The sequence below is a fragment of the Pinus tabuliformis genome, chromosome J (assembly GCF_031772625.1).
Source record: "Pinus tabuliformis cultivar Carrire ecotype Pingquan chromosome J, CPIR1, whole genome shotgun sequence".
NCBI lineage: Eukaryota > Viridiplantae > Streptophyta > Pinopsida > Pinales > Pinaceae > Pinus > Pinus tabuliformis.
This window is the reverse complement of record NC_142295.1, coordinates 199,677,481-199,704,068: the sequence shown is the minus strand read 5'-3', so window position 1 is coordinate 199,704,068 and position 26,588 is coordinate 199,677,481. Positions and strand designations below refer to the sequence as shown.

Sequence of the window (26,588 nt, the reverse complement as noted above, 5' to 3'; positions counted from 1 at the left end):
CTTTAAGGGCTGGATTCATCCTCCTTTGAGGCTGCTTGGATGGTTTGCAATCTTCCTTAATGTATATATGATGAGTACACACTGAAGGGTGCACCCCCTTCATCTCCTTATAACTCCAGGCGAAGGCATCTAAATGGTTTCTCAATAAGCTGCACAACTCCTTCTCCTAGGAAGTGGATAGGGATGGATTGATTTTCAACGTTCTGTCTGGCCGAACTCTATAATTTTAACATGAAGAGAGGTGAGGTCGGCCACATAGAGATCAGTTAAGGGATTATTTTGGGTTTCTTTCACTATATCTTCTAATGACAAGGTCCTGGGGGGTGGATTCTGAATTAAATTTTCAATGATATCATCCTCATCTTGTGGTTTTACCCCCATGGTAGTTTCTAATGCACAAAGTGGTGTAGAATAGATTTCATCCTCATCCTCCTCCACCAGCCACATGTCTGTGAATATGGGGACTACCTGCACCTGGACAGAAAGACCCTATGATGCTTTACTGTTCCCTGGGATTGTCTTTGGGTTCTTCTTGCGCAGCTTAGGTGGAGGGCGAAGAAGGCCCCCTTCCGGGGGGGCCTGAGCCACCAGTCAGATACCACTCTGGAAGAGCTAGAATTCTAACCTTGCGTCAGGACCTACAGGCCAAGGGACAGTCTCAGGTAGACAGTTTCTATGGGGTGTAGGCCTCCCAAAAGGTAACGGAGGCGTGCAAAGGTTTCCTCGGGCCGGACGGAAATCGGCCCTCGAGTGCAAAGGCAGAAGGGAGCTTGACTGCAAGACCCACCCGTCGAGCAGGGACGAAAGTCGGCCTTAGTGATCCGACGGTGCCGAGTGGAAGGGCCGTCGCTCAACGGATAAAAGTTACTCTAGGGATAACAGGCTGATCTTCCCCAAGAGTTCACATCGACGGGAAGGTTTGGCACCTCGATGTCGGCTCTTCGCCACCTGGGGCGGTAGTACGTTCCAAGGGTTGGGTTGTTCGCCCATTAAAGCGGTACGTGAGCTGGGTTCAGAACGTCATGAGACAGTTCGGTCCATATCCGGTGTAGGCGTTAGAGCATTGAGAGGACCTTTCCCTAGTACGAGAGGACCGGGAAGGACGCACCTCTGGTGTACCAGTTATCGTGCCCACGGTAGACGCTGGGTAGCCAAGTGCGGAGCGGATAACTATTGAAAGCATATAAGTAGAAACCCCACCCCAAGATGAGTGCTCTCCTATTCTTACTTCCCTGAGAGACCCTAGTCGCGAACACGGCTGGGACAACGACGGGTTCTCTGTCCTTGCAGGGGATGGAGCGACAAAAGTATTGAGAATCCAAGATAAGGTCACGGCGAGACGAGCCGTTTATAATTATGATAGGTGTCAAGTGGAAGTGCAGTGATGTATGCAGCTGAGGCATCCTAACAGACCGAGAGATTTGAACCTTGTTCCTACATGACCCGATCGATCTGATCGGGTACTATCCATCTATTCTTTTCTTTGTTCAATTGTTTGACAACATGAAACTATGAAACCAAAAGCTCTGCCCTCCCTCTCCGTTGGATAGATAGAAGGGCAGAGAAGGGTTCTCTACCTGGCCCTAATCCTTTTCAGAATTGGGGCCTCACAATCATTAGCCAATATGCCTTTCTCGCATTTATGCCCTTCCCGGTTCATGGTTTGAAATTCTGGTGTCCCAGGCGTAGAGGAACCACACCAACCCATCCCGAACTTGGTGGTTAAACTCTACTGCGGTGACGATACTGTAGGGGAAGCCCTGCGGGAAAATAGCTCGGTGCCAGGATGATAAAAAGCTTAATGCCTCTTCTCATTAGTTAGAAGGTCGTCTTCTTTGAAACCCATTTCTTACATATTTTCTTTCCCACTCCACACTTTACTTTTATTTGAAACGAAATACCTGCGCTCACTCATAGCGATGCAATAAATTTGCTTCTGCATCCTCTTACCCCGAAGAGAGGAATCCCTTCCTTTTGGGAGGGACTCCTGGGAACGAATCCAGCGGAGACGGGGCCTGTAGCTCAGAGGATTAGAGCACGTGGCTACGAACCACGGTGTCGGGGGTTCGAATCCCTCCTCGCCCACCCCGAAAGGGGACAAAAGGGAGGCCTTTCGGGGGTAGGGAGATTATGATATGATTGGGATAGCGCAAAGCTATGGAACTTAGTCTTCACAAAGGGTCATTTATCGAAAATGATACCCGGTACGTCCGAGAGTAACCAGCATATTTGTGTCTGACCTCCTATAAATCTTCCTCATTATTATATTTAGATCAGGGTTATAGAACAAAAGATTCTTCCAAATCCGAGGGAAAATAGATTGACAGCATGCAGGGATCCAATTCTGACTTCCAAGGAACAAACTTATAGTTCTAACAGCTGGTAACGGGTCGAGTGACTAGTAACAGGTCGAGCAAATAGAGGCCTCTTCACCTTCAGCTCTCAAAATGTCATCACATCAGGAGAACAATGGATTTGTTTCCCCGAACTTTTCAGTATTTTGAAGAGACCGTTGTTTCCATTTTGCCTTTCCCGGACGACTGGGATCCTATCTTGATCCTGTGGCGATTGTGCATTCATATATTATGAACAAGGACAGGTAACGTTTGACTTACTCCTAATCGTAAAAACGAGCTTTATTTTGAATAAAACGGATCTCCCCAAGTAGGATTCGAACCTACGACCAATCAGTTAACAGCCGACCGCTCTACCACTGAGCTACTGAGGAACAACGGAGGGTTCCCATATACGGGCAAGATTCTTGTTCTTTGGACCGACCCATGATCATCAGTGTATAAACGAGAAACTCAATAAGGTTTTTTATCAACTCTTGGACACCCCACCCTAGAGGTATTGACCTATAAATACAATAGGATCTATAATTATTGCTACGATTCAATATTAGGTATTACTTAAAAAAAGAATAATTCGATTATATAGAACCTTGAAATAAAGAGATAACTTTTAGATTTAGATAAAGGAGGATTGGCGGTGAAAATAGCAGTTTACGGGAAAGGCGGAATCGGTAAATCAACAACTAGTTGTAATATCTCAGTCGCTCTAGCGAGACGTGGTCAAAAAGTGTTACAGATTGGGTGTGATCCCAAACACGATAGTACTTTTACTCTTACAGGATTTCTAATACCTACAATTATAGATACTTTACAATCCAAGGATTATCATTATGAGGATATTTGGCCCGAAGATGTAATTCACAAGGGTTATGGAGGGGTGGATTGTGTGGAAGCAGGGGGTCCACCCGCAGGAGCCGGGTGTGGAGGATATGTGGTGGGAGAAACTGTAAAGTTGTTAAAAGAATTAAATGCATTTTACGAATATGATATTATATTATTCGATGTATTAGGTGACGTGGTCTGTGGAGGTTTTGCCGCTCCATTGAACTATGCAGATTATTGTGTTATTATTACAGATAATGGATTCGATGCATTATTTGCAGCTAATCGTATTACTGCCTCTATAAGGGAAAAAGCTCGTACACATCCACTCCGATTAGCAGGCTTGGTGGGAAATCGTACATCTAGAAGAGATCTTATAAATAAATATGTAGAAGCCTGTCCAATGCCCGTAATAGAAGTATTACCTATTATTGAGGATATCCGAGTTTCCAGAGTAAAGGGTAAAACCTTATTTGAAATGGTTGGATTTGAACCATCCCTTAACTATGTTTGTAATTATTATCTAGGCATAGCAGATCAAATATTGTCCCAACCAGAAGGTATTGTCCCAAAAGAGATTCCAGATCGGGAATTATTCAGTTTACTCTCTGATCTTTATCTAAATCCCATTGGTGGTGGGGGACAGAAAAAAAATAATAAGGAAAATTTACTTGGGTTTACGAGGATTTAGAATCAACAATTTCTCCACTTCTCCACAATTTGTTGTCAATTTGTTGACAATTTTATTATTTCTTGTTATCATTCTTTTGTGTTACTAGTATTTTTATTCATTATTTCTTTTCCTTATTTATCCTTAGCCTTTTATTCCCTCCCTATTATGTCGACAAAAATTGTTGAAACTATAACGCTTGAATGTGAAACGGGCAATTATCATAGCTTTTGTCCTATTAGCTGTGTATCCTGGTTGTATCAAAAGATTGAAGACAGTTTCTTTTTGGTAGTGGGCACAAAAACATGTGGTTATTTTCTCCAAAATGCACTTGGAGTTATGATTTTTGCAGAACCCCGCTATGCAATGGCAGAATTAGAAGAAGGAGATATATCGGCCCATTTGAACGATTATGAGGAATTGAAAACGCTTTGTATTCGGATAAGAAAAGATAGAGACCCCAGCGTCATCATATGGATAGGCACCTGTACTACAGAAATAATAAAAATGGATTTGGAAGGTATGGCACCCAAATTGGAATATGAAATTGGAGTACCAATTCTAGTGGCAAGAGCAAATGGACTGGATTATGCTTTTACTCAGGGGGAAGATACTGTCTTAGCTGTAATGGCACATCGTTGTCCAGACCAAGAATTACCCATTGGTGAATCAAAAGAAACTAAAACAAAATTATTCCCTTTTCCTCTTCTGAAGGAAAAGAATTTGGTGGAATATGCAAATCATCCTCCCTTAGTTATTTTTGGGTCTTTACCCTCGAATTTGGTTTCTCAACTTGATACAGAATTAAGACGCCAATTCATCAAGGTATCAGGTTGGTTGCCCGCTCAGAGATATGCCGATCTTCCATCACTGGGTGATGGAGTTTATGTTTGTGGGGTTAACCCATTTCTTAGTCGTACAGCAACAACTTTGATAAGACGAAAAAAATGCGAATTAATCGTAGCTCCTTTTCCTATTGGTCCGGACGGAACGCGTGCTTGGATCGAAAGGATTTGTCCTGTATTTGGTATTGAGGCCTAGAGTCTGGAGGAAAGAGAGGAACGGATATGGGAGAGTTTAAAAGATTATCTTGATTTGGTACGCGGAAAATCTGTCTTTTTCATGGGAGATAATCTAATAGAAATATCTATAGCCAGATTCTTAATCAGATGTGGTATGATCGTTTATGAAATTGGTATTCCATATATGGATAAACGGTATCAAGCTGCTGAATTAGCGCTATTACAAAATACATGTATAAGAATGTGTATGCCCATACCACGAATTGTAGAGAAACCAGACAATTCGAATCAGATACGACGTATGCGCGAGCTACAACCCGACTTAGCCATCACCGGAATGGCTCATGCTAACCCGTTAGGGGCGAGAGGAATTGGTACTAAATGGTCAGTTGAATTTACTTTTGCCCAGATTCATGGATTTGCCAATGCGAGAGATGTACTCGAATTGGTTACCCGACCTCTACGACGTAACGAAAATTTAGATAACTTGGATCGGACCACCCTGGTTCGAAAGAACAACGAGTTATATACCAGTACTCCTGTTAAATAAGATAACAAATAATATATATTAATAGCATATGCAATATCCAGATATTATAATATTTCTTATAAATCAATTATGTTAAATCGAATATTTATTTATATAATATAAAAACTATTTCTATACTTAGAAATAATATATATGATAAAATCATAAATTTATCAAAATAATTCTTTGATCAAGATCAAAGGGAGTTTTAATATGATAAAAGTACTTGGTCTACTATTGGGTCCATTATCCTCATGGGTAGAAGTTTCAGGTCCGATCATCATATTTGGGCTATATTATGGATTTCTTGCTACATTGCCTTTTGGTCCCTCTAAAATCTATTCCACGAGATCCTTCCTTTTGGGAAAACCTGGCTATGGTATAATACCCATAAGTGGTTCTATTACGGGACAATTAATAGGATTCTTGTCCATGTATTATTCGCCCATCTATGCAGCGCTGTGGAAACCTTATGCAATAACTTTATTAGTCGTACCATATATGTTCTTTCATTTTTTCCAAATTATGGACAAACCTTCAAGTTTTGAATCTCCGCACCTCATGAATTCGATCAACAATCCAAAAGCTCTAAGTCTATTTATGGATGGTCTAATTCTTCAATTGTTGAATCCCATTCTTTTAGCAAATCCCGTATTAACAAGACTGGTGAACCTCTTTCTTTTTCGTTACAGCCCTAATATATCCTTTATGATAAGTGGTCTTTGCGGTTGGTTGGGCGGTCATATTCTATTAACAATTTTTATAAAATGGGTATCTTTCCGTATAGATCGTAATTCACTTATCAATAATACTTTATTAAGACGTTATATCAATCGAACCTTTAGTTTACTTATTCTTTGTTATTGTTCGTTCTATTTGGGTAGAGCCCCATTACCTTTTCTTAAAGGTAAAAATTATGAAGACAACAATGGCCGCTCTGTGACTATGGCTAGAGATGACCGCTCCGTGGCTATGGCTAGAAAAAACCGCTCTGTGGCTATAGATCCACAAAAGCTTCAAGAACATATAAAAGAAGAAAAGTTCTTCCGGCAGCAACCATGGCCCATTATGTGCTTTGATCATAATAGGGTTTATCAACCGATACGATATATTGGAAATAGCCCATTTACTCACCTAGGTCCTGTGAGGACCGAAGTCTCTTAATATTTTTTTGGCGCATACTCAAGTGATGGAAAGAAAAGAATCTCTTTTACGTTTTTACCTAGTGTATTGGTCCTTGGGGAAAAGCTCGTCGGTGGATATAGAGATTTTTTATATACTTCTTGCTCATCTGAGGATCCTTATTATAGATGGAATCATACCGTGAAAAGAAAAAGAGATTCTTTAGGGAATGAATTTTCGGATCGAGTGAAAGCTCTAAGCCATGGATCTCCCGCTGAAAATGTTATAGAAAGGAGAGTGAAATTCTCCAATTCTAAGGGGGATTCTTTTACTGAAATGTATGATCCATTCCTTAATGGGGCATTCCGTGGAACAATAAACCAATTTGAGTCCCCCCAAATGCTGAACGATTCGATCATTTCGAATCTTTCGGATTTCATAGAGATATTTATGAGAGACCCTAAAGAGGGATTCCCGAATGATCCACTTGGGTATGGGTACCATATCTCTTATCTTTGGCAGGAATTGGAACACGAAAGCTTTCCACTACCCTGGGAGCCCTTACCTACATATACTGTTCGTTCGCTTGTCCCGGTCACTATATCCTCTAATCCCGGAACTCCTCAACCCAAATATGCTTTAAATAGATTAAAAATGAAAAAGATCTCTTATCTGATCCAGACCCCAGAAATCCAACCACCATATTGGTTGTGGATAGCCTGGAGATCATCCATTATACATGTCCCAGTGCAAGTAGCTAGATGTTATGGAGATATCTACACAAACTTTTTAGTTTATGTTTACGGCCGATTTGACCGTCTTATAAAACCTTCGGCCTCAGGTATCATAAGAATGGATGCGATTTCTTGTCTGTTTAAGAAGGAATATCTTTTCGTTTACGAGAATTTGTGTTTCCTTTTCGAGTGTTTGGCGCAATATGAGTGGACAATACTACTAATATCTCGCGCGGGTATACCTCGGGATAAGCGTTATTCAATGGAAAAGAAAGATTTTATTTCCCTTTACAGGGAAATACTATTAAATGAACCTCTCCAAATTAGAGAAATTCGGAAACATGTGCCTCGATGGTCATCTGGTTTGATGATAGGTGAATATGATGACGTAGACCCAGTTCTATTATCATCGAATAGGATTCTTTCAAGAAAGGTCAAAGATACAATGACCTTTGATATTGGGCAAAGACGAATAGGAGTAGTTCAAAACCGTTATTCTGCCGAGGCAGATTATCGTCGGAACTTAATCCAAGGATCCATACGTGCTAAAAGACGGAAAATTATGATATGGAAGAGGATACAACCGAATGTACATTCCCTTTTCTTTTTGAAAAGAAAAGAAATACCCGCTTATCCTAAAGATTATTATGACACGTCCGATTCTGGTAGAGTGGATAAGGAACAAATCGGGGAAGAAGTTAGGGAAAAAATCCAGAGAGTCGAAGATCCATTATCCCAGCAGACAATTGCTGAGTCCTTATGTTTAACGTGGCCAGAATTGCACTATTTAAGAGGTTTATTATTAATGGCTCAATCAAATATTAGAAAAAATATTATATTACCATCACTTATTATAGCCAAAAATATGGGTCGTATTTTATTATTTCAAGTCCCCGAATTTTACAAAGATTAGGAAGAAATGAGGAGAGAAATGCATGTCATATGTGCTTCTGATGGTACCGAATTGTCTGAAACAACATTCCCAGACAAATGGGAAACACAAGGTATGCAGATAAAGCTTCTATTTCCTTTTCGTTTGAAGCCTTGGCATAGATCCAAACCCCAATCTGCAAAAAGATTGCGTTGGAGTTATTTAACGACCTTTGGATTAGAAACTGACATACCTTTCGGTGATCCAACCTCAAATATAGGAATTTTTTCCAAATTTTTAAAACCCATCTTCAAAAAAGTGAAGAGACGATTGATGGGATCTACAGGAATAAGACGCGTTCCACGAGTTGGATATATAGACAAGAGTGAACTTAATGACCGGATACAAAATAAATTACTAAGTGAGACTACCCCTATGGGTAGTGCAAATGATTCATCCGAAGTTAATGATCAATTTGGATATGAAACCCAAACAATTAATGTGAAAGATCAAGATGATTGGATGACCACAATGAAAGAGCGGATCGAATCTATCGCGATCATAAATAGCTCTCCTATAACTGGAATGTCTCTGGTGGATTCAGAGATTCATACCGGATCGAAGGGAAGTTTTAACATATTGGGATCAACATTAAAAAAACGATTGGTTCAGATTCGGCGAATACCTGGTTTATTTCGAAATAAAAGTGTACAATTAATCCGAAAAAGGTTCTATTCAATTAAATTTTTTATCAAAAGAATGGACCGAAGAATGGACCGAGATCTCTTACCAAGTTTTATTAATTTCATTGCGTCAAATATCAAATTTTGGATTCAATCCGCTTGGATTCGATCCACGAGGAATATAACAACAATTTACGGACGAATATTCATTATCAATAAAGATATTTCAAGAATCAATAGAGGTAAAATTACCAACTACTATTCAATCAACGAAAAAAATACAAGATTTTGAAATTCGTCCTGATCGAAACATGTTCTCAATGTCCCAAGCATATATATTTCACAAGATATGGCAGATAAGGGCATTAGATATACAAAGAATATTGGATCACGAAAAACCACAAGATCTGAAAGAGAATGACTGGAAACAATGGTTGAGATGTTTTGACCGGTACAATTTATCCCCACAGATATGGTCTAGGATAAACCCAAATAAATGTAGAAATATAGTAAATAAGCAATGTACGTGTTATGAAGAACGATTCGTTCCTTATGAACAACAAGAAGATTCTATATTTGTGACTGTGATGGAATCTTTTTTGGGACTACTTCGGAAAATGAACAAACGTTACAGATACGATCTCTTATCATATAGTTATCTCAATTCTACAAAAGATTTGGATATAGGGTTAACTATTTGGACATATGCCCGTTCTTGATGGTCATGTTTCCAGCTTGACAGCTGATGTAGGCATCGACAGTAGCCAACCAGGGTCTTCCTAGGATGAGAGGATACCCAGTGAGCTTTTCCTTTGCCTAGAGAACTAAGAAATCAGTAGGCTACTCCCAAGAATCAATGGAGACCATCACATCTTCCACAATCCCTTCAGGGGTCACAGTGGAGCAGTCTGCTAGCTGCAGTACTGTCGTGGTCTTCCTCAAGGAGCCCTGGAGGTTAAGTTTGAGCATGGTGTCCTTTGTCATCACATTAATGGCAGCTCCCAGATCAATCAAGGTATGTGGGATCATGGTTCCATTGATGTGGACATCAACTACTAGGCTTCCAGGGTCTAGATATTTTGGACAGATTACCAGCCCCAACATTAGGTCAAACAGTTTTCCTATGACATTGATGGTTGGGGCATCTCTCTTGCGCCTACCTAGATGCCCAAAGCACTTCTCTCTGATCAACCTATTATATATAGGCACATATTCTGTGGCCTGGAGAAGTGGTATCTTCACAGATAACTTTTTCAATTCTCCCAGAAGTTCAGCTTCTTTTGGGGTGGGCTGTGTTGTCCTGGATAGTCTCTCACAAAAGGGTGGAATTGCTTTAAGTTCACTTTCCTATTTATCTTCCTCAACCTCCCTAGGTGGTGGCTGGATATCTGGGAGAACCTTCCCAGATCATAGGTTAATCTCCTGAATCTCCACAACATAAGTTGGGCATGATGGTTCCCCACTATATACTTGTTGAGCCTATGTGTTGTTTAGGTTTGGGTTTGGCTAGGCAGGCATTTGGGGATGTCTTGGTGGAGTAGGAGGCAATGATTGTGGTTGAGTAGGTGGTGGATGCAAAAGAGTGGGAGGAGAGTTGTACTGGGGCCTCCACCCCTGATGAAATGCATTCCACTGAGGTTGTGGCTGAGCATATGATTAAAATGAATGAGCAGCTGGTTGGGCATGATATTGAGATTGAAAGGACCAAGGAGGAGGTGTGGACCAGGAAGGATGAGTAGGAGGGCCCTAAGAAGGTATGGAAGTGACTCGGTTAGGGGTGTAGTATGCATGAGATGTCCCTTGCATCCCCTGCTGGTATGGTATAGGTCCATGCGGTCTCATTTGGTTCATGAAATAGAGTGGTTTAGTGGCTCCTTCGGCCCCGTGGTATACAACTTTAAGTCCGGGCAAGGAAGGGCACTTATCTGTAGAATGATCTTCTTCACAAACTGAAAAACCCTCTATAGAGTTTAATGGAAAATCATTCCTAGGATGCCTCCTGGTGCACCTAGGACAAAAAATGGCCAAAGCTCTCTCTGCTTCCTCTTGTTTTCTTTTGATATGCAAGGTATCCATTTTCATGCCAAGATTTTGCAGCATCTCACTCTTGAAGTCTTCTAGCTATTTCCAAGTTCACCTTTGATGGATGAATTGGATGAGTAGGTACTGGCTATGGGTTGACTCCCCCTACCTCCCTTTCTGGCTTCTCTAGAATGGTTTCTAAAAATAGTCTTTATGTCCTCATATGATAGTTGGTAGATGTCTCCCCCAGCAAGTAGGTGGAGGGTGTTTAGAAGGTCTTCCAGAATTCCCCTGAGCAGGACCAACTTCATAGATTCAGGGTCAAGTGTGCACCTAGCCCTTTTGTAACTGAGTTGGAACCTTTCTTCATAATCTTCCAAGGATTCATCACTTCCCATGGTCCTTCAAAGGATTTCTTCCTTGGTATCTTTTGACCTACAATAGTCTAGATATTTGTTATTAAAGGCCTGCTGCATCTGAGCCCAAGTTGTGATGCTATTGCCAGGTAACCCCATGAGCCAGCGCAATGTTGCGTCCTTGAGAGTAGAAGGGAATAGTTTCAAATTTTTCTCATCTCTTGCATAATCATAGGTTCGACAGATGACAACAAACTCAAATAAGAAGGTGTCTGGATCTTCTATTGTTAAACCATGGAAGTGAGGTAAGGCCGAGGGACTTATATTCTTTATTTTGGTGTCCCCATTGGTCTCCCTGATGGGAAAGGTACCCTCTATTCTTTCTCCATTCCCCCTAGCATTTTTGTTTTTAGTGATTGTCTCAGGAGGGATGTTTTCTTCTTCTTCTTCCCCTATAGGTTCTTCAAGTATCTCTAGTTGTTCACCTAAAGGTTCTTCTTCATCACTACCACCGAAGAAGAGAGAAGGTTGGCTATGTGATGTAGTGGGGGTGTTGGGAAAGAATTTTCCTGAATTATCTCTGTTCCTACGAGACATGAAAGGAAATATTTTTGGTTGGTTTTTATATTTTCAGTGATGGTACCTGCAAAATTAAAATTGATTGACCAAAAAAATTGCAACTAACTGAAATGAATTTGCTGAAATGAAAGTGCAGAACTGAAAAGGAAAGCAAATGAAATGCAGAACTGAAAGCAAGGAAATGAATAATCTACTTTTGCTGAAATGGAAATTGCAGAATTGAAGAGAAAAGCAAGGAAAGGCAAAAATTGAAAGAAACAACTATCCTACTTTTGCTAAAATGGAAATTGCAGAATTGAAAGGAAAGCAAGGAAATGCAGAAACTGAAAGAAACAACTACTCTACTTTTGCTGAAATAAAGTAAGTGGAATGTCGCAAGAGAAAATAGAAGAAAGTAGTGATCACAAAATACTCTAACGCTTCCTCGGAAATGGCACCAAAAAGTGGTGAGCACCAGTATTGTAGCAATAATCTTGTAACTCCTGGGCTGCCTACTTTACTCTTATCAACCGGGTAGTTCGTAACAATCTTGGAAGCAACGGTGCTATATGCACAAGCACTACTTCTTACTGCAGGCTATCACTTGGTCAGCTAGCGCAAGATCACTAGGAGCTTAAGCCAACTTCTAGAAGAAGCTCTATATGTGATGAAAGAAAGTAAAGCTTTATTCTACAGAGGCTACTCTACTTGCAGAAAAGGAAAAAGGCTTAAATGTAAAGTAAACCTAGCAAACCCTACTTAACCAACTAATCCTAATTTTGCAGAAAGAAACATGAAAACCATGAAATGAATGCCATTACCTTTTCAAGGAAGTAAAGTACATCTACTCAAGCTATTTCTAGAAGGAAATGAGAAAAAAAACATCTTTTTGGATTTTTATGTATTTTTATATGAAATTGTCATGTATCTAATTTATTTGTTTGTGAATGTGGCAGTGATTAGGTGGTGATGAAGGGCAGTTTCGTGAATTGAGAGGGTGTAGGATGGTGTGGATGGGTCCTAGGAGGTCTCAGGTGGCCTTCTAGAGGCTTTTTCCGCAATCAGACTTCAAAAGGAAGCCTAGAGGAAAATCTACAGGAGGTTGCAGGGGATCTATAGGAGGTCTACAGGAGGTGTACATGAGGATGCCGAGAGTAGTTTTGAAGGTTTTGAAGGTGTGAGAGTGGGTGGAAAGGGTAGATGAAGGCTGGGATGATGTGTTAGGATGCCTAGGGTTCACCAAGGATTGCTAGGAGAGGAAAAGATGCTCATGAGAGAGGAAGAAATCCTATGAAAGAAACGTAGAAAAATAAGGCAAATTTGAGGTGAACTTTTGGTGACCTGTAGGGCATGGATCAGGGAGAGAATGTGATGGCTGATAGGCTGACCTGCTATGAGAAGATATTTTTTGCAAAAAATTGAAAGTCAAATAATGAGATCAAGCAAGCAAGGAAACTAAGTACATAATAAAAAAAAATAGAAATTTGCATCAAGCTAATCTAAATTATGAGCTATGGAAAGAAATGTTGAAAAATGATACAAGGAAAGAAAGCATGGAAAAATAATTATTGCAAAGATAGAAATGAGCATGGTGAAAGAGATCTAAAGCAAACCATTAACCTTTTAACAAACTACACCACTTGAAATCCTATGGAGAAGGAAAATCTATGTTTTTGTGGCAACAATAGGGTCTTGGCCTTAGTTCATGGTCCCAAGGGGAGGAAAGGAGGCCAAGGCTCTGTTGATGGCCTTTTGTATCTTCTTCCTATCACCGTTCAACCTACTACAAAAACCTCAAATGGAAACAACCTTCCAAATCACCAAAAGCAACCTATTCTTAACCAAGAAATAAATTTATCTAACAACAACTAAACCATAATCTGAAACAAAGCATATAAATACAAACAAGAGGAGATTGGCTACTTGGATTGGGCCCTAACCCAAGAGCTTCAGCCCTCTGAGGTAACTCAGTGATATCTCAAAACATATCTCATCTTTATTATCAAAATAATAATAGGATTACATGAAATTTTCAACAAAAGTAAGCTCGAAGTTCAGCAGAGCAAAGCTACAACAAAAATTCAACAAAAATTCGGCTCTAGTGAGGCCCTAGGCCTCTCTACTTATACAATTGAAGCTCCTAACAACTTCCTTAAAATCAGGCAGGCTTGGCTCCCAAAACTCGAGATAAACATAAGTTATCCTCCACTTGCTCAGCTACCTCCTAGTGCATTGATTTGGTTATTTGTGCTCTAAGCTACATGAAGGAGAATTTGAAGTGGGGAGTAATAAATGAGGGGGATTCCCTACTATAAATCCTCTCCCTTTTCCACTTCAAATTATTGCTACCAATTGTCATTGAATCTTTGACTTTGTCTTCAAAATTCAACAAAAATCTGCATTAAACACATATTAGACTCCATGGCATCATAACTAACCCAACTCACTCCATAAGCATAAATATAATCAAAAAACATGCAATAAGCTAAGATAATGGTTGATTAAACTGTTTTAGGGGGGAAAATGAGCCCATGTAATTACCCATTTATGGGCCTCATCAAGGAGCTGCTAGATAAAGGATATATTAGGCCTATTATGTCGCCATGGTGAGCACCTGTACTTTTCAGTAAGAAGAAAGATGCAAAATTTAGAATGTGCATTGATTATCTCCATCTAAACAATCTTACTATAAAAAATAGGTATTGCATACCTCAAATTGATGATTTATTTGGTCAAGTAAGGAGAGGCACAATATTTTTCAAAATAGATATAGGAATAGGATATCATAAGTAGAAAATTAAAGATAAAGATATCTATACAGGCAATACGAGTTTGTAGTGTTATAGTTTGGCCTTACGAATGCCCCGACAAATTTCATTTGTTTAATGAACAACACACTCAGTAAATATCTAGATAAATGTGCACTAGTATTTATTGATGATATTCTGGTATATTATAGAAATGAAGAGGAACATAAATAACACCTAAGGCTGGTGCTACAAACCTTAAGGGAAAACGAATTGTATGCCAAGTTTTACAAGTGTGAGTTTTATAAAACTAGAATACAATATCTAGGGCATGTCATCACGAATGAAGGGTTAGTTGTTGATCCTGATAAGGTGAAGGCCATGGTAAACTAGCCTATACCCAAAGATGTAGTTGTTGTTCGGTCATATATGGGACTTTTGTGGGATATCACCATAGATTTATTGAAGGATTTTCCAAGATAACATATCCCATTATCTCTCTACAGGAAAAAGAGGTCAAATTTGACTGGACTACCAGATGCCAGAATAACTTTGATAAAATAAAGCATTTCTTCACCATTGCTCCTATATTAAAACTTGAAAATCCAAACAAGGAATTTGCATTATGTACGGATGCATGTATGGGAGGGTTTGGAAGAGTTTTCTTGCAGGATAATTCTGTAATAGCATATGAATCAAGGATGTTGTGGAATAATGAAAGAAATTATTCGATATAAGATTTGGGATTATTTGTTATTATACATGCCTTGAAAATGTGGACACACTATTTATTAGGCAAGAAATTCTCCTTAATAACAAATCGTTTCAACTTAAAGTATCTATGTAGTCAACCATACCATGATGCAAGATAGGCTAGGTGGATGGCATTTCTCACTCAATTTGAGCTTGATTTTAAGCACATAAAAGGGAAAGAAAACAAAATAGATGATGCTTTGATCAAGAATGCTTACAATTTAATGGAAGTAACCATTAGTAGTATTAAAACAGAATTCTTGGAACAAATATAAAGTTCTATACATAAGGATCCAAAATACTTGGATATGCAACAAAATTTGCAGCAAAATCATGTTATGGGGTACGAAGAAACTGCTAAAAAACTATTGATTTATAAAGGAAAATTATATGTACCTAATGTACCAATGTTGAAAGAGATGATACTTGATTAACATAATATGAAGCCATTTGAAGGATATCATGGATACCATAGGATGATCACGGCCTTAAGGAAAAATATCTTTTGTTTGGGTATGGAAAAAGAGGTGGCAAAATATTTATCGAAATGCATAGAGTGTCAACAGGTTAAGGTCAATCATCAAAACCCTACTGGGCTACTACACCCACTACCGATTCCTGAATGGATGTGGGAAATAATATCCTTAGATTTCATGACAGGGTTAATGTGAACAAAAAGACAGTAAGACTCCATTATGGTAGTACTAGACAGACTAAATAAAGCAACCCATTTTATATATACTAGTACAATATACCTATGGCACAACAAAAATTTCTAATATATTTATGCAAGAATTCTTTCAATTGCATGGAGTTCCTAAAATGATAGTATCGAACGAAGATGCCAAATCCACCTCAACCATTTTGAGGTCATTATTTGGAAACATGGGTACTAAGTTAAGTTTCAGCACGACATACCATCCTTAAAGAACGGACAAACTGAAAGGGTCAACGAAATTCTGGAGGATATACTTAGAATGTATGTGATGGATAGACCTGCCAAGTGGGAAGGCTTCCTACATTTAGCTGAATTTGCATATAATAGAAATTATCAAACATATATTAAAATAAGCCCCTTCAAGGATTTGTATGGTAGGAAATACCATACACCCATCAGTTGGAGTCAACTAGTGGACTGATTAATTTTGGGGCAAGAGATATTGCGGGAAATGGAACAGACTGTGTCGAAAATTTAGCAGAATATTAAAGCAGTGCAAGACCAACAAAAGAGTTATGCTGACAAGAAAAGAACACACAAGGAATTTAAAGTTGAGGATCATGTTTATATGAGGGTGAAACCTAGGAAGAACACTCAACATACACGAACTTGTTCAAAATTATCCCCACGGTTTTGTGGACCATTTGAAATTTTGGATTGAGATGGACCTATTGCCTACTAATTAGCTTTTCCCAACCACATTAAATTTCATAATGTCTTTCATGTATCTTTACTAAAAAAAATATGTGCATGCTAGTACTCATATTATTGATTGGAAAGTACTACATGTAGAACCCGAAGGAAACTTCCTAGTAGAACCACTTTGTATTCTAGACACGAAAGATATTTGGCTCCCTAGTCGAGTCATTGCTCACGTTAAGGTGAAGTGGAGGAATTTTACTCTTAGGAAACCATGTGGGAAATTGAAGAAGAAATGCAGATAAAGTATCTAACACTATTTTAGTAGACATAAATTGAAGTATAAACACTGAGAATGGTGTAAATAAAACGGAGGGAGAATGTAATAATCCTCCTCTACTAGAGATATTAGTATTTTTTATTGGTTGGTAAAACCGAAATATGATGACTGAAAAGTCATCAAAAATGATGACATAATTATGTATATAAATTTTTTTATTGATAAATAAGTAATAAATTGGAAGCACTTGCAAATTGAACAGTTTCAAATGAGATTCTATATATGATAACCTTCCATGATAGGAATTCTCGAGAGAATTTTGGATAAACTTAATGGATGGGATATAAATATCATTTAAGTTCTTAGCTTGAGATAAATTCTAAGATGGGATTGCCATAAAGAATCATTGAGGATGAAAGAAAGCTTTTGGTTAAAAAAAAAAAAAAAAACCACAAAAGTGGGATGCCACTTCAGGAAAAATACCACATGAAAGAAAGGAATAAAATACCTATTGCAAGGATCAACAAGGTTGTTGATATCCTGGAAAATTAATCTTTTCTCGGGAGTGAACTGAGGAGCAACAATTCTATGGTTGGGAGGAAAAAAATGTTCTATTTTCAAGTGTATCCTATTTGCATATTATTGGTTAGATTGTGATTGCTTTTCTTTAACATTCAAATTTGGTACAAGCTGCTTTCTTTTCTGTGTCTGAAGAATTTAGTATGGTATGCAAGGTTTGATGTTGTAATGAGAATTTGTATTTTATTCTTGTTCGTGTTGGGAAAAAGGGTTTATTATTAGTCTGCAATTCTAGATAGACTAGAAAAATACCTTTGTAAATTCACTAATATAATAATTTCTTAATATTACGAATACTCTCGAATTCTGGAACAAAACATTGTTGTATTTCCATTGTTATTTTCTTTTCCATATAATAATTAATCGTTATCTTATATTAAATCTTTTGTATTATGATAATGGTAAAGAGTATTGTTATTAATACAGATTACAGAATTGTTGGTAACATGGGAACTATACGTATGCAAAAAAATTGATCTACACTATACCAGGGAAGAAAATATTTGCATATAAGAATGAGTTCAACTCTAGGTCTATAAAAAATAGAATTTCCTCTTTCTTTTAGGACTAAGAATTAATTATGAATACATTTTTGTAAGGAAAATAAGAACATTTGTACAACAAGCACATGCAAAATGTAGTAAATATATCTATGGCATAGTGGCTTGTAAGTCGTAACTACTAGAGCGTAGTGTCTTGTGGAAAAACACATATAGAATAAGACTAATAGTTTGAGTGAGCTTCCCTACTAATGGTAGCAAACTAATACAATATTTTTGGAATTATCTTTAAGGGAGAAACGAAACAAGAGAAAATTTAATACGTCCATGGGTTGCTAAAATGAAGATGTTGAGGCAACTCGTGATTTCCCATAGCTAACCAAACCAAAAAAACTTGGGAGATAAGAAATCAATATAGGAATCCAAATAAATTTACTAATCAATGAGTAAATTAAAAATTGTATCAATAGATAAACATCACAAATTAATAATTAATGAACATTGGTTAATCATTGTGAATTAGATAGTTTGATAGGGCTATAGAGGGTTTTTTTTCCATTACGAATGGCAATCCAGTAATTAATTTCTTTTTCATATGTGGTAATGGGAGTGCTAGATGCTACTAGTAATTTAGAATTACATGTCAAGTAAATCCTTCAAGAAATTACTAGAAAAACTACGAGAATAACACAAATGTAACCTAGTACGATGAAACTAGAGATAGAGCATGAGAGAAAAGCTAGCACATCAATGCTATTATCATTTAACTAATAGGCACATATGAAAAATAGGCAATTGTGTATATGATGTTTGTAAAGTAAATAGAGAACCAAAAGAAAACTCTTACTTCTCCTCTTGAGAAATTTGTTTTTACAAAATCAAATAAATTATAGAGTAGATCATAGAGTATAAAACTTACAGTGCTCAGCTACTATAAAAGGTTGGTGATAAACCACCATTTAGATGGAAAAATAAAACATATATTGAGGTAACTTCCACCATGTAGGACGTAGGCTACACCTGTTCATAAGGGCTATCAACAATAGAGTTGAACATAACTATAGGCAACTAACAAAAAAAGAATATACTTCATAGTTGTCTTCAACATCCATATTCCACTGGAATGAAGTTTCAACCAATCTTTAGAACAACAAAACATTGGAATGAGTTAAAGGAAAAAATGAATCCGGTGAACAATAAGCTCGAATCATAGGCTAGTGCAAATTGGGGTACCTATGGCAGGTAACAAAAGGGAAAAAAGAGAGGTAAGAATAGAGAACCATAAATTATAAAGGATAATGTCTACTAGGCGAACAATCAATGAAATAATTAAGTAGAGAATATTAATATAGTACCTTTTGGAAAAATAAGGAAAAATGGAGGTAACGATGGATCTGTTTTCAGGCATGAACCGAGCAAGGACGCAACAGGGTCAGCATAAAAACCCTGGTATGAGGAAATCAAATACATTACTGAAACCCCAAAGATTAAAAGACAAAAACTAACATGTCAAGACGCTTGGCTCCGAACTCATGTCCCAATGAAGAAATCGAGTGAAGGGAACAAGCAGTGTGCTGTCATGAGTCATCAAACCTGGAAAAACACATAAATTATTTGAATTACATCCGTCTATATAGATAAAGAAAAATGTGAACAAAATAGGAGCCACCCATCTAAAATCTACATAGAATCAACACATAGCAAGGAAATCCCTTTACGTGTAATAGCTCAGCATTCCCAACCTTATGCTACCATAGAGGAAAACCATCCCAGGAAATGTCCCTTTGCATATTGGGTACTCAAATTGAGAGAGTTTTAACTTGAAAGGAATAACACATGAGTTCACAAACAACCTCGTGGACTGCACATACATGTATAAAGAAAACTAGTGAACAAGGAGGGAGGTTCCTGGGAGAGTTAGGGCATGCAAGAGGGGGTTTTGGCTATGTGCATAGGAAGCACATGGAAAGCGAGAAAGGATTAATTTATAGGATTTCCAAAACTGTTTCATCATCACTATTGAACAAAAAATGAGACAGGTATGAATGTGTCACATTCACTCTCTCACTCATCACATGAAGATAGTGAGGTGGCAGGGTGGGAGTCGTGTGTACAACACCTCCAATTCGAATAGGTAAAAGCGATGACTTGGGTTAATCCTTGCCAATATGAAATACATTAATGTATATAAAACAAAATCAAAAAACTCCATCTCCTTTTGATTTATAGGAAGTAAACCTGAACAAGTAATAATTAAAGGGGTACCAGCTTAAATTTCCTAGATATAAGGGGGTATTAAAGTTCTATTTGAATATGAAAATAAAGTAAGTTATGTGTAATTGGTGCATATAGGTTAGCATGCCTTCATTGGAAATATGAAAAGCACCTAATGATAATCCTCAACACTCCAAATAACATATAAGGGATTAGGTAAGAGAATGTATATCATAATGATAGAAGTATAATTGCGATGAAGCTGAATTTTTTAGATTATTATTAAAAGGAGTAATTAAAGTTTTGTTATTGTAAAGAAAAAATGTGTGCTTATGGTATTGAAATGATGGGAGATATTACAAGAAGAATTGTATAAGGGTTTAGGTGGCATACAAAGGAAAATATTATCCCTGTGAAACTGGAAGAAAAGATATTAAATTGTGGTGGTAATCACAGGAAACACCTTACTAGATTAATGAGTATGGATCTAAACCCATCGGTTGCACAAAAACTCCTCTAGGGATCCAATGTTTGAAATGGTTTGAGGCAACCCCCAAGGGAGAGAGGAATTTACCGCTATAATTCCTCCTCCCGTCAGAACCATCCATTATCAACTCTAGCAATTCATCCGTTCGATTTTTCCACATGTGGATCAAGGAAAATATCGCCTTTAACCTAACTATATAAAGTTAAACAAAAATAATACAATGAACCATGTTGCATCTTTTAACAAGTGTTTAACCCCAAAGATTTTCCTAATCAAACCATATATTAGCATGAACTATGAGTGAGTCGCTAGTCCTTAATTCGTGAGTGAGTCACGAGTATTTAATTCCTTCGTTAAATCATTCCATACTTTCCATTATTCGGACTCCTTACTAGAAAAGGAGAACAAAGAATTTACTCCCTCCTTAGTTAAAAATTAAGTTGAGATCAAAAAATTATGGTTTTAACTTTGAGTATTATATTATTAAGCGCAAAAAATTAATTTAATTATGTTGTTAATTAGGATGAAATAGGGGGACATTACAAATGGTATCAGAGCTGAGGGATTCAATAATATGTCTTGTGTAAGGGAAAAAGAAGGGAAAATCTTTTCAAGAATACATTAAAGTAATTCCAATACATGAATACCAAGATATTAATTGACTTATTACACAAGTCACCTTTGGGAACTTTTATCCACTGTTAGAGGAGACCCCATAAGACTAAGAAAAAGACTCTTAGCTGAGTCAAACAAATACGTTGTTACAATGTGTATATTTGCAATAATTAATCTTTTGTATTTTCTTTTTATGTGCTTATTATCTCATTGTTTTATTTATGGAGATATATTGGATCTACAAGTTCGGAAGCTTCTAGCTGTCAAGAGATAACTATTGTATGGTTTTCATTATTCTGGTTTTCTACTTAAGGGAAAATAAACAACTTATTCTGAAAGGTAGGCGAGTTTAATTGTGGAAAGGGAACATTAGTTGAAATCATGACATATAAATTTCAATTTGTTCACTAAAAATTTTGAATCTGTGTCATTTTGAGTTATACTCCCAAATTTGTTAACACATTTTTGTGCAAATCAACCTTGAAGACTATTGTAAATTATCTAAGAAAGTACCTTACAATGAAACCTCCCATGGACACACGACTTGTATTATGATGTGTGGAAATGGATATTTGTAAATGAAGTCCTATGAAATTCAATGGTTTTACCTAGGAACAAGTTTCTGATTATGAAGATGTACCCTTACATGTTTGTCTTGTCATGAATATTGCATCTATCATAATATTTCCATATCCATAACCCAACTTCTATATAAGGGGAGAATGGTTTTTGGTTACAAGGAGAAGGGACTAGAATCAAAATTCTCTTCTTAGAGGAATTGCAAACAAAGCATAGATAGCTGAAAATTGATGGATTTTTACAAGAGATGAAAAAAAATGAAGTATTGATTAAGGAAATTGGTACAACTCACATGTGATATAAATCACATCAACAAGGGAGCACATGGGACATATTTGACTTAAATAAGAACAATGAACAATAAATGTAAAATTCTGATCGGATACCATGTAGAAATTGGTTTATACCGTTCATAGTTTGGTAGTTTTGCTACAGGGAAACTAATGGTTCAACAAAACTGACATATCCCATGATGTGCTCTACTTATAATAACTAAATATGAGGATCTTCAATAGTTTTCTATGTTTTTATAATGCTGTCTGTTGTACTCATGTAAAAAAAGAAAAAAGGAAAACATGGCACCTTGATTTAATGATTTTTGAATGTTGCCTACTGGTGGCCGAAAATAGCATAGTGAGGAGAAGTCAATAGTGCCTCACTAAAATTTGTCACTATATTATCTCAATATAGAAAATCCTAAACTGGAGGTGACCACACTAATGTTTCTTAATGATAGTCATAATCTTCTTTATCTACCCCATAGTCGATCATTTTCTTGGACATTTTATTTTTCATTTTTTACTAAACAATAAGCACTCTAATCTAAAGGCCATTAAAGAAAACCACTATAAAGTGAATTATCTTTGTGATGTATTGGAAATGTTGTAGATACGAGGAAGTCTCACATAATAGTTTACAAGGGGGTTAATAGGGTTCAGCATAGGTGCTTATGCCTAACTATAAATATCATTAATTAATCTCTGATGTGGCATATCATTTTTTATTTGTCTTTTGTTGTTTATCTATGGAAAGAGGGATTTACATCTAGTGAAATAGCTCCCTATCCTTCTTTAGCCTACTTTTTAAGCGGTTTAGGAGATTCTCTAGGAAATTGTTGTCATCACATGTTGAATTTCTTGGTATTATTGATTTATTTTGGTCACTCGTAGACATTATTATAAGTTCCTTCCATATATATTAACAAGAAATAGAATGTTAGGCCCCTATACTACTAGTGTAACCCCTTATTGTTATTAGTATAACCCACTTATTATATTGATGTACCCATGTAGTGCCCATATTGTTACTATTGTGCCCCATAGAAGCCCACTATTGTTATTATTGTGCCCTTACATTATTATTGTTATGTCAGCTCTGATTATGTTATGACCCCTTAGACTCCTATATATAGAAAGGAGGTCTTTTCATTTGTATCATCGAAGAATTGTTCATTTATGTAATGTAAAGGAGGTTACCCCCTCGAAGAGGCTAAATTATAAGGCATTGATCTATCTTTTCTATCTTTTCTTGAGCTGGCTTCATAACATTTGGTATCAGAGCTTTGGATTCTAGGGTTTCGCTGCTCCAAACAGGTCATCGTGGAATTTTCGCTATAATTTTTTTTCTGCGATGTTTCAGAAGTTGAAAAAACATCCCATTTGAGAACAAATCGTTCTGAACCTCAGGTCCAAATTTCAAAGCTTTTCGTGCTATATTTGCGGAGATATGATTTGAGGAAGTTGGGCTTTTTGCAGAATCCTTAATTACATTCCAAACAGGTGAGCTGGGGAAAATCGTCATAACTTTCTCTCTGGGATCTGATTGAAATTTCATAAGAAGGTAAAGAAATAGGATAGACTGTAGTTTATTGTATGCATTTTTTAGATCCAAAGGTCAAAATAGTGACACGTGGCACTTCATACAATTTCGCTCTTCTGGAAGATCTATAATCATGTCATCTTGGGAGATTGTGCATAACTCTTTCTTAGAGAATCCAATTTGGATCAGACTGGTGGAATTCGAAAGAGGACATAGAGGGCTACTATAGATCACAATTTTAGAACTTAAAGATCCGAAAGTACAGAGTTACAGTCGTTTCAAGGTCGAGCTCCTAAAATCAAGAAAAAGCAAGATGAGGAAGTTTGATGGCAAGGATCCGGTAAATTGGATACTTCAAATGGAGAAATATTTTGATCTACATGGTGTACAACTGTTACAAAAGGTATGTATTGCATCTTCATATTTAGAACCAGATCAATTTTTATGGTACGAAGGGCTTTGTTCTCATAAACAACTTGTTACGTGGTCAATTTTCATGGAGGAAATGATAGCACATTATGAGGATACAAAGAGCAACACCTTCTTTAGAGCAACACCGCAACAATTGGAAAGAGTAAAAGGGATTTGTGACATAGTGGAAAGCAAAATTATGGAAACCAAGAAGCGTACCCCTCACAACTATAAAGATGGAAGTGTTGTTTCTCCTAGCCTTCCACAACCTACAATGGTTACACCACAACAATTGGAAGAAAAAAGAGAAAAAGGGCTTTGTTACAATTGTGATAGCAAATGCACTAAAGGTCATAAGTGTGCTGATAAGAAATTATTTTACATAGAATATGAAGAGGAGGAGGAAAAGGATCAAGAAACATCAAAAGAAGAAGATATATGCCAGGACCCCACCCCATAGAAAGAAGAAATGAATCCAACCATATCTTGTAATTCATTGTTCGAAATTGCCACTCCTCAAACTATCAAGATAGAAGGACGTATCAAGAAGAAAAATGTTCAAGAAGTGAAAGATCACATCGAGCATCAAGAAATGAATCCGACCATATCTTGTAAATGATTGGAATAAATTACCACTCCTCAAACTCTAGAGATAGAAGGACATATTAAGAAGAAAAAGGTTCAAGCAGTGAAATATCACATCGAGCATCAACAACAAGTTCTCCAACCTTTAAAGGATAACGCCACTTCAGTGCAAAATCAAACGAAACAATAGGTAGATCAACACCGTAGTGAAAAATGTTTTGATGTAGGTGACTGGGTATTTTTACTGCTACATCTCAAGCAAGCTATTTATGAGAAGGAAATGTTGGCCATACTACATGCACTTAAAAAATGGCGACCTTACCGAATGGGAGGACTCTTCAAGGATGAGGATGTGGAAGCACTGTTTTGTGCTATTTATATTATCCAACCAGATTGGGTAAACGAAGCAAGGGATGAATGGAAGAAGGACGAAGAAGTATCGCCGCTTATTCAAAAGTTGCAAAAGGTCCCAATTCAAACAATATTGCCAGAAATTGAAGAGGAAGGAAAAATCATATTTGAACCTGGAGTAGTCACAGAAACAAGAACTCGACAGCTATGAAATCGATCAATTTCAGAGTATCTCATCAAGTGGAAGAACTTACCCGCTGAATATTCCACATGGGAGGACAAGAATTTTATATAGAAGCATCAAGAACTACTCAAGCGTTGAGGACAACACTTTTTGAAGGAGAGGGGCATGTTAGGCCCCTATACTACTAGTGTAACCCCTTATTGTTATTAGTATAACCCACTTATTATATTGATGTACCCATGTAGTTCCCATATTGTTACTATTGTGCCCCATAGAAGCCCGCTATTGTTATTATTGTGCCCTTACATTATTATTGTTATGTCGGCTCTGATTATGTTATGACCCCTTAGACTCCTATATATAGAAAGGAGGTCTTTTCATTTGTATCATCGAAGAATTGTTCATTTATTATAATGTAAAGGAGGTTGCCCCCTTGAAGAGGCTGAATTCTAAGGCATTGATCTATCTTTTCTATCTTTTCTTGAGCTTGTTTCATAACATAGAATCAAACTCTAGTCCCATTATTGATTAAGTGAAAAAAAATAAGATATATCTCCATTTCAATAGAACTTGGAAATCCCTATGTCCCGAGGCATTAATACAAATATTTCTCCCCAAAGACTGAATGCGTAATATACGATATATATTCTTTGTTAACTTCCACATTCAAATGCCAAGGGATAAATGTGGGGCTCATGTTTAACTTCAGTCACAATTACTGAGGATAAACTTTGATCTCTCTAATAGGATACCCAATGCCCGTTCACATGATACTATGGTTATCTAAGGATTATGTGCCTTGAGTGGGGTGCTAAATCCTATGTTTAGCTTAATGAATCTATCCAAGTATTCATGAGATGTTCTCTATATATCTCATCCATGAAAACTTGAATAATTTCTTTGGATGAAAATGAAAGGTTTCAACTTTCAAGGATAAAATGTTAAGCAATACTATATCCATAGAAATGTCATTCTACACATGAATCTAACACGGAAGACAAATATTATGGGTTCTGATAGGTTTAATATCTTAGAATAAGAAAACCCCTATATATGGTAATGTCACTTGCGAGACATATATATTTCCCATGCATTTATTGATGTGTAGATGCACAGTGATTAGAATACTAATGTTGAATAGGCTCCTAACTACGCCTCAACAGAATTTTGGATTTTGTTTATTTTCATTGGAAATTATACCCTATTTTACTAAATCTCCTCATGAACCTTATAGCCATCTACATAAGTTTTTATCTCCTAATTAACCTCTTACCCGATGTCATCGAAGGTGTAATCATGTCCTATGTGACTTTTGGGGGAGTCAAGGGGAAGTGTGGAAGAATCTGTGAATGATTCCTAAAATGCGAGGGAAATATGTAATATTT

At 37.1% G+C, this 26,588-nt stretch overlaps 2 non-coding genes across 2 annotated transcripts; one reads left to right on the top strand and one right to left on the bottom strand.

The window, feature by feature from the left end:
• Positions 1-2,011: 2,011 nt before the first annotated feature.
• TRNAR-ACG (transfer RNA arginine (anticodon ACG)) lies at positions 2,012-2,085 on the top strand. The gene has a single exon. It is a non-coding gene; the product is annotated as a tRNA-Arg (tRNA).
• Positions 2,086-2,656: 571 nt separating this feature from the next.
• Positions 2,657-2,728, bottom strand: TRNAN-GUU (transfer RNA asparagine (anticodon GUU)). Its single transcript has one exon. It is a non-coding gene; the product is annotated as a tRNA-Asn (tRNA).
• Positions 2,729-26,588: the final 23,860 nt, after the last annotated feature.